Source organism: Ambystoma mexicanum, chromosome 5q, assembly GCF_040938575.1.
Source record: "Ambystoma mexicanum isolate Mex_15411 chromosome 5q, UKY_AmexF1_1, whole genome shotgun sequence".
Lineage (NCBI taxonomy): Eukaryota > Metazoa > Chordata > Amphibia > Caudata > Ambystomatidae > Ambystoma > Ambystoma mexicanum.
Window position 1 is genome coordinate 1,064,051,436 of NC_090933.1, and position 18,101 is coordinate 1,064,069,536.

Below are 18,101 nucleotides of genomic sequence, written 5' to 3' on the forward strand. Positions count from 1 at the left end.
CAGTTTGCAATATGGGCTGTGTTGTATCTTACCTCGGGTGGTGTGGTGTGGTTCCAATTTGGCGTCATCAGGTAGGTGCACAGAGGTTAGGCAGTGTCCCCTGGGGAGGTGATGATGGCTATCATTAGTAGGGTTGTGACATTACTCAATATCTGACATGCATGCATGTGCAGAGGCATTTATACTCACCAAGCAGCCATGTATTGCCATGCCGGCCAGCTTCAAGGTCCAGGTTTAGGGTTGACATTCTGTAAATGAAACTGTCATGTGTGGACCCTGGATAGTTGGCATATACTGAGGTGATGATTCCCTTGGCATCACATACTACCTGCATGTTTATGGAATGCCAGTGCTTGCGGTTTCTATAGATGTGCTCAGTTGCCCTGGGAGGACGTAGAGCCATATGGTTGCAATCAATGGCACCTAGCACTTTGGGGAAGTGTGCCACCCTGTAAAAATCCTGGACGGCAGCCTGCCTTTCTGTAGGTGTTCTGGGCAGGTATATGTGCCTGCGGACTGATGGGCGTGCAGTCATGATGGCCAACACCTGGTGTAGGCAGCGTGACTGCGTGGCCTGTGACACTCCCCCCACTATGGCACTTGTCCGCTGAAATGAACCAGTGGCCAAGAAGTGCAGTACATTGAGCACCTTTTCCAAGCGGCTCAGTGCTTGGGAGCACAGGGTGGGTGATGTGAGGTCATCCTCCCACTCACTCACCAGGTCGAGTATGATTATGTGAGGTGGAAACCTGTACCTCCCATACACCTGGTCATCAGGCATCCCAAAAAGGCTGGTCTTGGGTGTAAAAATTCTGGCCCTGACTATCCTCCTCCTCCTGCGGTGTCCCACGACCACTGCTGCGAGGAACGGTATATTCATTGCAGCGTCTGAGCTTGTTTGTTGTTTGCGCGCACTTTTATGCTGCGCGGGGCTGCGTACGCCTGCTTCCTGGCGTACGTATTTCCGGATTAGCGCATCTTTTTTGGCGCACGCGTTTCCCCTGTTTGATTCCATGAATACGTGTTGTAGGCGCGCGTGTGGGCGTTCGGCGCATTTGCCTCCTGTACTTCTCCCGTAACGCCCACATTTTCACGCGTTGTTCCCCATTCCGCGTGTTACGTCCCGTGTTCCGCCTACCTTTGTTGTGTGTGCCGCGCTATGTGTGCTTTCACTGTGCGTGTAGCGCACGCCATTTGATGACTTGTGCGCCCGCATGTGCCACGCAGGATTTTAGCGCACATCCCAGTATTTACACGCGCACAGACTTCCATTAATCGATGTGCGCGGCTTTCGCATGCTTGCACTGCGATTTTTGCACTTGCGCTGCGATTCGCACGCTTTCGCATGCTTGCGCAGAGATTTTCGGCGCACATTAATTCCATGAATCGGCCTGTAAATAGCTAGAAATACGTCTAATTTAGCATGTCGCTCCTGCATTTCCCTCTGCATGTCTGCGACGCTGCAAAATGTCCAGTCGCTCCGCATTATAGTCTTTGGCGAAACCATGGCATACACATTAAACAAAGCATTTATGGAAACAGAAACAGCGTTAGACAGGCACAATTATCTAATACAATCAGTCTCATTATTCCTATATGCACATTCTGCACACATTTATTCATGCAATGTATTTGGCACTGAACTCGGACTATTCATTTTCAATAGATGTGCGATTACTGTGAAGGGCTGCGGTTAGGCTGTCCATTCTGGAAATATTGCGGGCAACACTTATCCATTCCACCTTAGTGGGGAGGGTTGGCCTCTTCCAGGCCATCGTGAGGCAGGCCCTTGCGGCCAGCAATAACCCTTGGACCATTTTGGGAACGTTCACGATTGTCTCATCATCCTCAACTAAACCAAACAAGATCAGCAAAGGGTGTTTTTGTCTCTCCTCTTCGTCCATTTCTTTGATCCAGAATTTCATCCTAATATTTTTGTACCGCACCGCAACCCCACCACATGTGCCAATAGTCCACCTTCCGCCCACAGCCCCTCCAACAGTATGGGCTCACATCTTGTTACATTTTCGTAAGTCTAAGTGGGTCGTATTGCCACCTGTATAAGAGCTTGATTGCATGTAACTTGTATTGACACAATATTGAGGATTTTGCTGTCTGTCTACATATTTGCAGCCATCATTCTTGTGATAGATGTCTTCCCAGATCCGTTTCCCATCTGGATTTTAAGTTGGTCGAGGAGGCTGTGTTTACCCCTAGCAGTGCAGTATACATTGCGCTTATTAGGCCTCTTGAGCCTGTGTAAGTGTCCCAAATTTTTTAGAAGGGTGTAAGGTCTCTCTGCAGTTGTTCCTTCCATACGTCTAGGGTCATAACGCCTTTTAATTTAAGGTATTGAAACACTGACAGTGGGCCTATGGCAAGTGCCCCTTCGAGGTCTTCTATTTTTATGAAAGCTTTATCCCTCCATAATTGCCCAGCTCTTTCTAGCCCTGCCTCATACCACGATTGGTAGCTCAGTGGTTCGGGTATGTCATCGCGGATTCCCGGCACCCAGAGATGTCCCAGTGGGGACGGTCATGATGTAACCCCTTTCATGCCCTTGTCTGGTTTCCAGATCGCCCAGATGGTCCCAAGGAAGGGATGATTTTTAATACTCTGTCAAAATTGGGGGGCTGGATCCCAGAGCCACTCTCCTACAGTATATGGGAGGAGGTGAAAGTTGTCCAGAGCTATCTACTGGAGGTCTGTCCGCTGTCTCAGATGTTGAATTAATATTCGCAATTGGGCTGCCCTATAATATAGCTCTATATCCGGGAGGCCTACTCCTGCATCACCCTTTCTGAGATGCAGGACGGTTCTGGGGACTCTGGGTTTTTTGTTTTGCCATAGGAAGGCCATCAGCAGTTTCTGGGTAGCAGTGAAGTAGTGAAGTAGTTGGTGGGCATTTTAATTGGGAGAACCTGAAAAAGATATAGGATTTTGGGAATACTACCATTTTGATGGTGTTTAGGCAGCCCAACCATGTGTAACGCTCACCTGGTATCCACGGGGATGTCACTCAGCCTGTTCTGACATCTTACGACCTCTTACCCTTCCCTTCCCTGGAGTCTACTCGACTGGAGACTGGGCCTGAAACACAGGATTGGTAAGGTTTAACTCCCTATTGTCTCTGTGTGCTTGAACCCCTTCTTCCCCGGGGTCCAACCCTTCCCTTTGATCCACAGCTCACCTTGTTTTCTTGGAAAGCGTGCTCTCTGTCCTGCTTTCAGCACAGGGGCACGTTGATTGATGCCGGCTCGTTGCTGCCTAGTTACTTCACTGGCAAGAGTCCGACATGTAAGTATAATGAGTCTTTTGAACAGTTCTCTAACTTCGTTCCTTTCCTTCCTTAGATGATGGCCGGCGTCCGGGGATGGCGACGTGCTGCTGAGATGAGTAGCGCTGAAGGTGAGTGAGAGCGGGATGCGCGATGCGACCCTTTCGTATTTGTATTGAACTGAGTTCTTTTTCTGTGTCTTTTAGGTGCCGTGACGTTTTCAGAGTGAATGCCGGTTATGAAGAAGAAATGCGGTGAGTAAGCGCGGTATGCAGCGCCTCTAGATGTTTTCACGCTAACCTGGAGTGTCTTTTCCCTCTTGCAGATGGATGAGAAGTTCCGGAGACAGAGTTCCCCCAGAGCGGCTGGGATTCAGGTAAGCGTTTGAAGCTCGTACAGTCTTTAAAAATAAGCAAAGATTTGCTGAATGCTTACTAATGCCTTTTTTTCTGTTCTTTTCCTTTTTCCTTAGGAAGCGGCATGCCGGGATGGAATGACATCGCCGAAGATGCCCGCAGAACAGAAGAAGCGATGAATGATGGGCAGAAGCGCCGCAAGGTAAGGCTGTTCCTAACAGTGTTCTTGTTCTTGCAGGAGCTGAGCGCAGAAGGAAGATGCAGGCCTAGTGGAGACCGATCCGAACACGGTGAGTGTCACGCTGCAGGTGCAGAAAACACAAAGCATGTTTCTCAGGCTGGGCGTGGCTTAAATAGTCTCTGGGTATTCCAGGTGTCTCGGGGCTGAACAACACCCAAAAGGCTAGACTGCACATGCAGTTCTGGGAACCGAAATATGTGGGGGCATCCATCTTGTCCCCATCAATGCACTACAAGTCTAATCCCCAATGTTATCTTATAGGAGTGAGTGAGTCTGGTGCCACAAGCGCCAAGTCTGACTTCAAGTGGGTCTTTCGAGGGATGGAGAGGTCCTTGAGGGCCATGTAGGTGATCATGGCCTGGCTTCAGCCTGACATCTTGAAGGGCTGGGGACATGAGTGGCAGGAATCATGACACCATGAGATCGTGAGTTTAGACCATCTCTCCATGTCGCTCTGCAGTATCAATGATAAAGGAGGGCAGTTAGCCTGATACAACGTATCAGGTTCTCGAGTGACATTAATACCCAGATATTTAAATGTAGTGAGACTCACCTTCAGTCCCAAGGGGGTGAACCTCTCTATTTCGCTGTCTTTATTTTTGTCAATCGGGAACAGTATTGATTTCCCAGTATTAATTTAGAGGCCCGCTAGCTGCCCATATTCATTTATTATATCTAGCGCTGCTGGGACAGAATCGAGGGGATCAGTAAGATGTAGAAGTATATCATCGGCGTATAGGCCCAATTTGTATTCTTTGTCTCCCACTTTGATGCCTTTTACCCAATCGTCAAGTCTCAATTTCTGTGCTAAAGGTTCCAGGGATAGGACAAATACAATGGCAGATAGCGGGTAACCCTGTCTCGTTCCCCTTTCCAGCGGGAATCATCTGGAATAGCCGCCATTCGCAGACACCGACGTTTGTGGGCATGTGTATAATGCTTTTATAGCGAGACGTAGCTTTGGCCCCAATCCTATTTCAATGAGGAGCTCTTCTAGGAAGTCCCAGGTGACCCTGTTAAATGCCTTTTCAGCGTCGAGTGACAGTAGAGTTGGGTCACCTGGAATAGCCTGAGCTTCATGTATCAGATGAAGTGTTTTCCTCATCGTATCAGATCCCTGCCTCCCCATTCCAAAACCAACCTGGTCTGGATGTATTAGTCGAGGTAAATGGGTTTCTAGTCGGGCTGCTATGACCCTTGCATATATTTTAGCATCTATGTTGAGGAGTGAGATGGGTCGATAGGAACTACAGTGTTTTGGATCTCTGCCTTCCTTTGGTATGACTGTGGGTAGGGTCTGGGCAAAGGTCGGGGGTGCTCGTCCTGTTTCAAAGATGTCGCTAAAGAGGGTCACTAAAAGGGGGGCAAGGAACGAGGAGAATGATTTATAGAAGCCAGGGGTGAACCCATCATCTCCCGGTGCCTTTCCTGTTTTCAAGCGTTTTATGGCGTTCATTACTTCTTCTTCACTGACTGGTATGTCCAGGGATTCAGCTTCTATGGGTGTCAGCGTTGGGAGTTTCACTTACTTAAGGTAATTGGTGATGGTGCCTGGTAGGGGGGGTGGGTCAATAGTATAAAGATCTTCATAAAAGAAGGCAACCGCCTCACGTATCCCCTCAGGGGAGGTCTCTATTGTGTTTGTGAGTGTGCCGTCTAGCCTCTCTATCACATCTATCCATCTCTCCGCCCTTTGTGCGCAGAGTCTGGCCGCTAGAAGGGCGTCTGCTTTGTCACGTTTTTCATAGAATTTTTGTTTCAAGTATTGCAGGGTCCGAGTTACTTTGCCCACTTCCATGATTTTTAGTTCCTCCCTCAACTCTTTAGCCTCATTAATATATTTTGTTCTATCATGTGGAGATAATTGTGCTTGCTTTTCTGCCTCATTCAGCTTCTCTCTGATGTTTTTTTCTAATAGTATGCATTCTCTTTTTTTCCAGGCTCCTTCCCTAATGAGGGTACCTCTCCACGTTGCTTTTGCTGCCTCCCATACCAAAGTCTTTGCAACCTCACCTGTGTCGTTAGCAACAAAGAATTGTTTGATTTTGTTTTCGAGGTCATCCCTGAAAATCGTATCCAACCATAACGTTTCATTACATCTCCACTTTGTGGTACGGGGAGTGTACCCCTCCCATTGTATCTCTATCATGACCATATCACGGTCGGACCAAGTGATGGGGCATATGGTTGCAGTTTGTGTTGTGCACAGGAGGCTATCAGAAAGAAATAGGTAGTCAATCCGTGTAAGGGTCTCATGTGGGATGGAGCAAAAGGTGAAACCACTCTCTGTTGGGTGGAGGTGACGCCAGCTATCGGTGAGACCGTAGAGGGAGAGGGTCTATTTAATGTCAGCTACTTCTTGTGATTGTGTGGGGTTGAGTGCACCAGCTTTGCTTTGCCTAGCTAAGGAAGAGTTCAACCAGGTGTTGAAGTCGCCCCCAAAGACTGTATGTCCTTGTGCCATGGTAAATACTTTCTCAGTAATTTAGTTGAGGAATCTTTTCTGGCCCTGGTTGGGGGCGTAGATTGTAGCAAGGGTAATGTGTGTGTCAGGGATGGTCCCGACGACCAGTGCAGCTCTAACTTCATTGTCTACCCAGGTATTCAGGACAGTTATTTGTAGGGTCTTATGGACCGGGATCCGCATACTAGCCTTTTTTGCTATTCCAGAGCTCCATAAAGAGAAACCTACACCACTACTTGGAATTGCCCTTTCTTCTGCCTTCATGTAATGTGTTTCTTGTAGGAATAATATGTCAATGTTAGAGCGTTTGAATTCCCTGACCACCAAAGAGCGTTTCGTAGGGGAGTTTAGGCCCTTTACATTTAGTGTGCATATGCGCAATAGGTTATTATCAGGTTTGGACGGCATTAGGAGTGTTCAGTGTCTGTTTGAATAGGAGATGTGCCTATCTTGGTGCCTCCGTTGTTTCGTGAATGTTTCAGCTTGGTAATTCTCAGTGAACTTGCCTCATGCATTACGGACATTGCAAGTGAAAGTCTCACCACTTCCCCCTGTCCCCCCCCTCCCTCCACCCGTGATCACTGGGTCGGCCCAGTGATGAGTCTATCTCTCCCACCTCCCTTTGCGGCGTCCGATTCGGCTGGGTTGACATCACCCAGTCGCTGTCGGACCACCAGTGGAGGCCGCACAATGAGCAGCCCCGTGCATGTAACAATACAACTTAACTCTGAGCCCCCATGTAGTCATTTAAGGTAGGAGGTTAGGCACCTCCTGTAGCCCTTTTGCATTATATCACCTCCCTTTTTCCCCCTTGGTACCTCTGTTTGTCGGGATAACCTGCCTGTCTCCAGCAGTCAGCCGTAGCTCGGGATTCACGTTTGCCACAGGACAGTTTCCCTTCACGCCTATTTTCAAGTATTGCATCTTGAGGTTGATGGCCGGGTCGAGGGGAGGAACAGTGTTCCATGTCTGAGGAGGCGTTCATCCTCCTGTACTTTCTGGATCCTTGTATTTTCCTTCGTCGAGGGCCTCTGGTACGCCATTCTCCATTCTCGTTCCTATGATCGCTTGCGGCTGATCCTTCCGCTTTGTTGCCCAGTAGGTCCATAATACAGTTAGCGATATCTCTTTCAGAGATCAATTTTATCTTTGTGCCTTCCCATTCCAATGTGAGGGAGAATGGATATCTCCAGCGGTACCGTATCCCCTTGTCTTTGAGGAGTTTGGTGATCGGCAGGCACTTTCTTCTCAAGGCCAGTGTGAGGGAAGATAGGTCTTGAAAAATGGTGATGTATGCTTCTCCCATCGCAATCTGCAGCATGAGTCTAGCTTTTTCTAAAGTTCGGGCCCTATCTGCGTATTTATGAAATCGAGCGAGTATCGTTCTCGGGCCACCTGGCTTGCCTCCGGCTCTATGAATCCGGTCAATTTTTGGTTCATGTACTGTGTCATCTTTGAATAATTGTTTTAGGATATCATGTAGAGTTTTTTTTAGATGGGACTCAGTTTCCCCTTCCGTCTCAGGAACGCTGAAAATCCATATGTTTTTGCGGGGTTCTCTATTTTCCAAATCATCGATCTTTAGGCGAATCTCCTCTTCCTTGTTTTCAACCTCTGTGAGTCGCTGGTCTATTTACATTTCAAGCGTACTCAATGAACACTGGCTATGTTCGACCTCCTCAAGCCTGTCCTCCATTTTGTCCATTCTATTCATAATCTTATCAATCTTGCTTCTAATATCCGCTCTCATACTTCTCATTTCGGTGAGCAGATCAGCAATATCCGGTTTGGTCGAGGCAGCCTCGGGTCCCTTTGAAGCCATGTTCGTGCACCCAGGTGACGGGGCTGCGTCCGGGGCTTGAGAGAACTGGTATTTCGCTAGTTTCTGCTTAACGTTCATAGGGGAGAGAGCCAGCGAATGCGGCGGTAGATATGGGCCTGACTGCTGTTGATTAGGGCTGCAGTGCGTTGATGGGAGGGACGGGTGGAGACAGGTGCCGTTGTGGGGACTCTTTTTGGCAAAGTTTGCCTTGAAGTTAATTTCTGTTCAGACTGGCACACTATCACTTCTGGTTTCAGAGATATGTTCTGTGGGTTCAGGTTTTATGGACAGGGTGGCTTCAGATTGATTCCAGGAGCTCGCTGAGGGATTCTGTGGGTCTTTGCCATGCTTCTTCTGATTGCATATATAGTTCCAATGGTGTGGACCCAGTACAGTTGGTACTATGAGATTCCGTAAATGCAGGCGGTTGAAGCAGTGGAGAGCAAACCTTGTCCGTGGATGGCACATGCCCCACGGTCTGGGGCCCAACCTTCGGGCCTGCAGCTTGTCTGTGGGTCCTTGCTATCTCATCAGTGACCAGTTCAGTGTGCACTCTGAAAACCTCATCATCCAGGGCCGTTGAGGTGAATTTCTTCTTTAGTAGCCCAGCAGATATTCTCAGGGGCCCTCCAGTGTAGTTTATGGTCATTCAGCCGATCAGGTGAATAGTCTTAGGTGAATCTAACTCTCGGCAGGGAGACATGTGATCTTAGGCCATGGGAATTGAGCCGTATGCAAACAACGGGTGCAGAGCAGATCAGGCGTTTATGTTCATTCAGGGCGAGTTAGGTGTTTTGGGTTGAGTATGTCGTGCTCCTGACTGTATTCCCTCGTTGGGAGCGGGGCCCGTGCAAAGTATGAGCACTGACCTGCGTCCCCAAGCGTGGAAAAGCCCAGGTGGCCCAGTGGAGAGTTGGTAAGGTCTCGCACCCCTGGAGGCAACAAACCTTGCTGGGACACCAAGACACGACTGTGTCTGATCATTCAGCAGGTGCAAGGGGAGGCAGTACGGGACGTTGGTCGGCGTGGACGCTCCAGTGTTTTGCTTTGCACCCTCCGGAGCGAGGCCGGCCCAGGCATTCGATTCCAGGCACCTGGAGGGGACGCGGCTGAGGTACCACAGCAGGGTTATGGGAAGTCTGTCTTCCGCTGAGGCGGGAGCCCTCCGGTTGATCCATTCTCCGTGGTATCAGCTAGGCGGAGGGTATCCCCAGGATAGCAGGTACTCTGCCCGCGAGACTCCAGTGGGCTACGGAGTCCCCGGGGGCTTGTGAGGAGCAGTGCGGCGGCCAGCCGTAGACCAGCACGTATTAACACGTGTTTGTTCGATCGCCTTGTATGGGCACGTAGCGGTCCTTTCATGGGTCGTACAGCTGTTCTTCTCATGGGGCTCTAAAAAAAAAAACTCCTATGGTGTGTGTTCCGAGACAGGCTTCTCTCGTCGCAGTCAGGTGGGGAGATTTACCATTGAGCCACACCGTGGAGGCATATGGGGCTTTTGCAGGGCTGCTGCACAGCTTTCGCACAGGGCGACTTGAGGCGATATCTTGACAAGGCGGACATGGATTTTGATCAGGTTTTTTCCGAGATGTGCCCCTCAACTTCCAACATCTGAATCTGTCAAATTTTCATACAGGGGGGGTCCCGTGGTGGGGGCTCAATCCACTATGCGGGGCCTTATTGCGGAGCTCACACGGAGAGGCTTGTCATCCGTGCACCCCCTGGTGGCCAGTCCCCTCTCCGTTTTATGGTACTGTGCAAATCTGGTTGACCATTTCGGTCAGCCACGGTGAAAGTGTTTGAAATCTATCTCCAATCCGAGGGCTTGTCCTTCTCTTCTATTTGAACTAACTTTTCTACCAACCAACCTTGTCCGGAATCTGTGCCATGAACTTTACCGCAAACTACCCTGAACCATGTGATCTTGAGCAAAAGACTTTTGTCCTATTGACTTCGGCCATAAGCCTTTTTTATCTGATCTCCTCACTGTAGTCTCTCTTGTTCCATTGCCCTGATTACTTTCCTGTTGGTTTTGCCTAATTTCTAATAACTTTGTCTTTCCCTCCCTTTTAAATTGCTGGAGTGCCATTTTGCTCTCACTTCATTTGTGAGCTTAACTTGTCTGGAATTTAAGGGAAGTGGTGTGGTGTATTTACGACTGTGATTTTTGACTTGCTTAGAAAGGTGAACTGTTATACAACTGATAAGTCAATAAATATATATTCTTTTACTTAGAAACCTTGAGTCAGTGTTTGCCTGAATCATAGTAATTGCTGTCCTTGGTGTAACTATTTGTACTCCTCACTTACTCATGAGATAATTCTGCCTGCTCTGCTACTTCTACCACTATAACTGTGTAGTACAGGCTTGTACCAAAGATAAAATTGTGCTGTCACTTGTAGTCTTAATTGTGTGTAGTGTTCCCATAGGGTACTGCATATAATTTTGCCTAACACTGGTGTACACCGGTGAGGATATAAAGTATAGTAGTTATATTTGGAGTTCTGCTGTTATCTTGGATCAACTAACCACAAGGCTAACATCACTAAAAAGCAGTAGTAATCATGTCTGATATGGAAAGCCACAGTCAGGAGACCCTCCTGAGTTACACTGCTGATTATTTAAGAAACATGTGTAAAGAAAGGAAACTCTCTGCCAAAGGCAAAAAGATTGAATTAGTTGAGAAGTTGTTAAAAAACCCAAGTCTAGGGAGTGGGTCTGAAATGCCTGACTCCTTAGCAAATGTGGAAAGTATTTAGGATGATGCTGTGTCTTTTAATGATGAGTGGGAAGAAGTAGATGTGTCTCCTAATGTAGGTCTCTCTGTTTCCTTGCCTGCTCAGCAACCTCAACCCTTGTCCACTGGGACCCCCACAGATCCTACACTCAGTCCTGAATTAATTGCTCTAGAGAAAATGAGGCTTGAACTGGAATTCAAATGGTTAAATGCTCAAACTGAACAAAAACATCAAGAACTGAAACTCAGATAAATGGAGTTGAATCATGCACTTGAAATGAAAAGATTTTCTCTTGAAAATGCTTCTCTCCCAGAGTCTTCTAGGTCTTCCAGTCCTAAGAGACCCTGTATGCCTACAGAAATTGTGGTTATGTATGAGGATAAACTTGATATTTTAGATTGGTTGGCAATGTTTGAATATAACCATAGTATTAAAGGTCTCACAGGGAATCAATTGCTTCCCTGGCTCTTCTCTAGGCTACCCACTGTAGCATCTGATGTTGTAATGGAGTTGGGGGAGGTGGATAGGATGGATTATGAGTGGGTGAAGCTAGCTTTAATTGCTAGATTTGGGAAGACCCCTTCCCAGTACCTTAAGAGGTTTAGGACCATCAAAAAGCATGATGGTACCGCTTGGGCTACCTGTTTATGTGAGTGTTTGAAAAACCTAGATTGCTGGATTAAGGGTTACAGAGTAAACACTTATGAAGTCATGAGAAATCCTGTAATGCTGGAGTCTATTTTTGATGTCTGCTCTCCTGAGCTCCGACAGCACTTGGCTGATTCTAAGGAGATAGATCCAAAGAAGGTAGCTAGGGCTGCTGACATGTGGGTTGCCAACAGGGCCACTCACAAGGATTCTGGGGCTACTCAGAAAAAGGATGAGGGGAAACACCAAAGAAAGACAACAAAGATAATTCGAATAACTAGAATCCAAAAAAGGGCCACAAACAGCAACATAAGGGTAAACCAAAAGGGAAACCAAATCAGGCTAGTGCACCATCTGGACCCAAACCAGATGGAGGTCAGAATAAACCCCCAATCATCAAAACATTTTGGAAATGTTATGTTTGTGGGTCTACTGACCATGTGAAAGGGAATCCTAGATGTAAGGGTAAACCTTCAGGGATCCACTCCGTCTCCTTAGCCTTCTTCCCAGAGGAAGAAGTACCTATGGCAAGTGGAAACTTTCACCTACTGGCTGAGGAACCCATGAGAGTCTCAGCTAGTGTTTCTTTAGTGTCCCTGGGCTTGTGGGAACAACAGAACCTAGATGTCTATAATTCAATCCCAGATAATACTAAAGAGTACTATAAAGATAGTGTTCTTGTGAATGGTCAGGAAACCCCTGCCATCAGAGACACTGGAGCCAGCATAACTGTGGTGGATGAATCATTTTTCAAGGTAGAGGATGTTGCTAAGGCACCCAAACACCTAACCAAGTTAGCTGGAGGCCCTGTGTCAATGCTTCCCCAGTTACCAGCTTCATCCAGTGTAATGATATGATTGTCAAAATACCTGTTAGTGTGCAGAGTGCAGTACCTGGGAGAGTCCTGTTGGGTAATGACCTTAAAACTCTTGGAGTTGTGTCAAGCACCCCCAGGCCTCCCAGTAAAAGGAAACAGGAGCTCACAAGGTCTGCAAGGGAGAGAACATTGAGAGGCTCTCCAGAGGAGATGATGGAAGAAAATAAATATCACTCCCACTCCACAGGAGTTGCTCACTGCTATTTCTAGAATGAATGAGGCAAAGGGGAAACTCAATACCTTCAGGAAAAAGTGAGACAGCACCCCAGTGCTACCAACATGGACATCACCAAGATTGTCCAAGTTCACTCCTGTGACTACTCCACCTGCTGAGGCAGAGTGTGAGGTGCAACCTTGCGTGGTTGAACCAATACCTGTAGAGTCAGATATAGAAGAAGACACTGTCTTAGTTGGGGATCTTACCCTGTTGAACATCCTGAGCTGCAGTCTTTACTTGCAGAAGGTGGACCCAACAGGGCAGACTTTAGCAAAGGACAAAGAGAGTGTCCTACTCTTGAAGGTCTTTGACAACAGGATGCTAACCAACATGATTGGCAAGAAGTTGTAATGCACAGGTTAAGCTGGGAATAAGGCCTCTTCTACAGTAAACCAACTGAGTCTACCCCTGGGGACTGCAAAAGACTTGTAGTGCCCCATGCCAACAGACTCCAGTTCCTACAGTTAGCCCACGAAATACCTTTAGCTGGTCACTTGAGTTTCAAGAAGACCAAGGAAGGGCTTTCCCTCTACTTCTACTGGCCTAAAATGGGTTCAGAAGTGGACACATTCTGTAGGAGCTGTCACACTTGCCAACCCTCTGGCAAGAGTGGAGCCAAGAATGTGGCAACCCTGGTGCCTCTCCCAGTAGTGGGAGTTCCTTTTAAGAGGGTGGGAATTGACATTGTCGGTCCTATTGACCCTCCCACATCTTCAGGGAACTGGTTTATTCTGTTTGTAGTAGACCATGCTACAGGATACCAAGAAGCCATATCTATGAGAACTGTTACGGCTCAGGCTGTGGCTAAGGCTCTACTTGGTATTTTTATCAGAGTAGGGTTTCCTAAGGAAGTGATATCCGACAGGGGATCCAACTTTATGTTCCACTACATGCAAGCCATGTGGAAAAACTGTGGTGTCAATTACAAGTTCACAGACAAATGGACTGGTAGAGAGGTTTAATCGTACTATGAAGAGCATGATAGGTGATTTAGAAGAACCCCTTAAGTGGGACCTTCTATTGCCATGTCTTCTCTTTGCATTTAGAGAAGTCCCTCAGGAGGGAGTTGGTTACAGTCCCTTTGAACTTTTCTATGGCCATCCAGTCAGAAGTCCATTGGATCGGATCAAGGAGGGGTTGGAGAGTGCTCCTTCCCCCAAGCCAGTCAGAGTGACTGACTATGTGATAGGTCTCCGGAGGAGAATGTCACACATGATGGCAGAAGCAAGTGATAACTTGAAAGAAGGTCAGGCTCTGGTCAAACATTGGCATGACAAGAGGGCCAGCATGGTTGAGTTTTCTCAAGACCAGCTTGTATTAGTTATGGTGCCAACAAGGCAGAACGGCCTTGCAGGACAAATGGATAGGACCCTTCAAGGTTGTGGGCAAACTTGGAGAGGTGAACTATCTGGTGGACTTAGGCAGACCTAAGGAGGCTCCCAGAGTCTTTCACACCAACCGTTTAAAGGCTCATCTCTTGAGACCAGAAGTAGGAGCTTTGCTTCTAGCTTCAGCTCAAGAGGAAGAGAGTGAACCTCTACCTGACCTCCTCAGAGGCTAACCTTTAGAGGAACAAATAGAAGGAGTTAATCTCTCTTCTCAGCTGACTTCTGAACAACAGGAGGAGTGCAAAGTTCTGCTGAATCAGTTTGCCTCCCTGTTTTCACTATAACCAGTCTTGACTCCTTGGGGCCAGCATGATATCCTCACTGATGACTGTTTACCTGTCAAAAGCAGGGGTTACAGAATGTCAGAACATGTGAGATCCCACATCAAAGTAGAGGCCAACAAGATGCTTGATCTCGGGGTTACAGTGCCCTCTACAAGTCCATGGTCTAGTCCAGTTGTTCTAGTACCAAAGGCAGGATCCAAGGCGTTGTGATACTGTGTGGACTATAGAGCTCTAAATGCAGTCACTAAGACTGATGCCCATCCTTTGCCAAGGACAGATGAACTGGTGGATAGACTTGTTTCAGCCAAGTACCTCAGTACATTTGACCTAACCTCAGGCTATTGGCAAATGGCACTGACAGACTAGCCAAGGAGAAAACTGCATTTTCTAACCAGGCAGACCTCTACCAGTTTAAGGTAATGCCTTTTGGACCTAATAATGCACCTGCTACATTTCAAAGGATGGTTAATCAAGTTCTGAATGGGATGGAGGACTTCTGCATGGCATACTTGGATGACATTGCAGTGTTCAGCCCTAAATGGAAAGAACATATTCATCACCTGGGATATGTTTTGCACGCTCTTGAGCAGGCCCATCTGACAATAAAGGCAAGCAAATGTCAAATTGGTCAGAGCAAAGTGGTCTACCTTGGTTATGAGGTAGGAGGAGGTGAGATAAGGCCATTTCCCAGCAAAGAACAAGCTGTGCAAAACCTGGCCACCCCTACTTCTTAAACCCAAATGAGAGCTTTCCTAGGTCTCACTGGGTACTACAGGAATTTCATTGAGAACTATGGGACCATAGCTTCTCCCTTGAATGTGATCCCCTCTCCAAAATTCCCTGAAAGGTTAGATGGAATGAGGAGTGCACCCAAGCCTTTGAAAGCTTGAAGAAAGCCCTTTGTCAAGCTCCAATCCTAAGTGCTCCTGATTATCACCAACCCTTCATTGTGCAGACAGATGCCTCCAATATAGGTCTAGGTGCAGTCCTTAGTCAACTGGATGAGAAAGGTAGGGAGCACCCCATTTGCTTCATCAGTAGGAAACTGAAGGAACCAGAAATAAGGTGGGCAACCATAGAGCGTCAATGTTTTGCCATTGTGTGGAGTTTGAAGAAGTTTAGACCATACTTGTATGGATCTACTTTTGTGATTCAAACTGACCTCCAGCCCTTGAGATGGTTAATGCAAATGAAAGAGGAGAACCCAAAACTTCTAAGATGGTCAATCTGCCTGCAAGGGTTTGATTTTACCATTGAGCACAGAGCAGGATGTCACCACCAAAATGCTGATGGTCTCTCTAGGATGTTATTAACCGTCTAGAGGTAGAGATTCATCCAGCAGTGGATTAAATATTCCTGTCCCTTAGTCTGGGGTATGGGGGGGGCGAGTGTTACGGGAAATTCTCATAAATTGCTGTTTTCCCTTACTTAAAGAGTCCTCCAGCAGCTTTGCTGGATTACTAGAATCTTTTTTTCATTTTTCACCTTGTAAGAGTGTGAGCCTTTTTTCCCACTCTTACATGTGTTTTGCTGTGTGTATTTTTACTGTTTGTGTGATCATGGCCACTGGAGCCTCAGCTACTCCATGTGCACCTCTTTTTGTGAGCGTTACACAGCACCTTCAGTGCAGTGACACAGGGGTGTCTTTGAGACTTCCCACTGACTCCATTTTTCTGGGGCTGACTCCTGTCCCCCAGAAACATGTAAAGTTGCCATTAACTTTATATAGTCACTTTAAACCACATACCCAGTAACCCCATCTTACATGGAGTATTGGAAAGGGTTAACTCTTATCCCTTTTTGTCTGTACCTCTTGGAGCCTTGTTTCGCTCCCTTAACATTAAGACTTGGCTGGTGGCAGTGGTAACTACCCTAACTTTCTTACTGCACATATATTATATAAACAGGGTTTTCTTTTAGGCTATTGTAGTAGCCTCGAACATAAACCCGCTGACCAAATACTTTTTATTTTGGCTCTGGCTGGGTTTTTTCACCATTTCTTTTTGTTAAAGTCTTTCTCGTGTTTTACTCTGAACGCTAAACCGGGGATAATTCCTTTGTTCGCTGTCTTTTCGCGGGCTTCTGCACTGAAGCCCTCCTTAAGGTGCCTGAAAGTCTAGAGGGGCAGGATGTATGGGAGGGTTCTTTCGACTCTTGTCTGATTGGCTAAGGGGACTGGCCTTGCCAGGCCGGCCACCCTGCTGTGTAATTGACAGCTAGGCTGTATGAATGTGGAAAAACTGCACTGGAAGAGCAGAGTTGCCACTGAAATGAAAGAACCAATGAGGAATTGCAAGAAGAGGACCCCTACCATGACTGAACCGCCCCGTGATGCCCTGCTGCAGGTCCGAATCTCCAAATCCGACAACAGAGAAGATCCTCCAGGAAACTTCTTCCCTTGAGCTGGTGGGACCAACCAGTTTGCCCAAACTTCAAGCCAGGACACCTCCTCTGGTCGAATTCGCTGTACAGAGCTACAGTGGGGCGGATAGCCAGGAAGGTCGGACCCTGCTTGGGTTTTAAGGAGAGCTCCTTTTATTCGTTGTTTTGCTCTGCTGCTGGTTTCTTCCCTGGGTGGCACAGGACCCTCCAGTCTTCTTATTTCGTGTTATTCCGACAGTCGCTTCAGGAACCGTGAGCCACAAGGAACCACCAGGAACGTCTGCCTACATAGTGTTCTTGCCTCTCCATTTTAAGGTACTGTGTAAATCCGGTTGTCCTTTTCGGTCATTCGCAGTGAAAGTGTTTGAAATCTTTCACCAATCCGAAGGATTGTCCTTCTCTTTTCTTTGAACTAACTTTTCTACCAAACACCCTCGTCGGGAATCTGTGCCACAAACTTTACCGCAATCTACCCTGAACTGTGTGATCTTGAGCAAAAGACTTTTGTCCTATTGACTTTGGCCCTAAGCCTTTTCTATCTGATCTCCTCACTGTAGTCTCTCTTGTTCCATTGCCCTGATTACTTACCTGTTGGTTTTGCCTAATTTCTAATAACTTTGTCTTTCCCTCCCTTTTATATTGCTGGAGTGCCATTTTGCTCCCACTTCATTTGTGAGTTTAACTTGTTTGGAATTTGAGGGAAGTGGTGTGGTGTATTTATGATTGTGATTTATGACTTGGTTTGAAAGCTGAACTGTTATACAACTGATAAGTAAATAGATATATATTCTTTTACTTAGAAACCTTGAGTCAGTGTTGGCCCGAATCACAGTAATTGCTGTCCTTTGTGTAACTATTTGTACTGCTCACTTACTCTTGAGATAAGTCTGGTTGCTCCGCTACTGCTACCACTATAACTGTGTAGTACAGGCGTGTACCAAAGGTGAAATTGTACTGTCACTTGTAGTCTTAATTGTGTGTAGTGTTCCCAAAGGGTACTGAATATAATTCTGCCTAACACAGACATACAGCACAATAGCTGCCCCCCCCGCTGCCCGGGAAAGTATTCCAAAGTACACAAAGACCTGCGACCCTTGAGAAACATCTGGCAGTGCAGCAGATGGACCAATGGATGCCAAGAATGTACCTTCACATGAATGTGACCAATCAAAGGCATTTGGGTCCCTACCACCAAACACATGCCCAGCCCCTGGGCTGGATGTAACTGGGACTGGGTCACACACAAGTATGGAAAATGTGACCACCTGGCAGTCTGGCTGGGAACCCTACCTCTGCCCAAGGGATTACCTATAACTTATGGTTAGGAACTGGCTGAACTTGGAAATTGTAGCCATTTCAGCCACTCAAATTGCAATATCTCAATAAGTTAGAAAAAGGTCAAGTGCT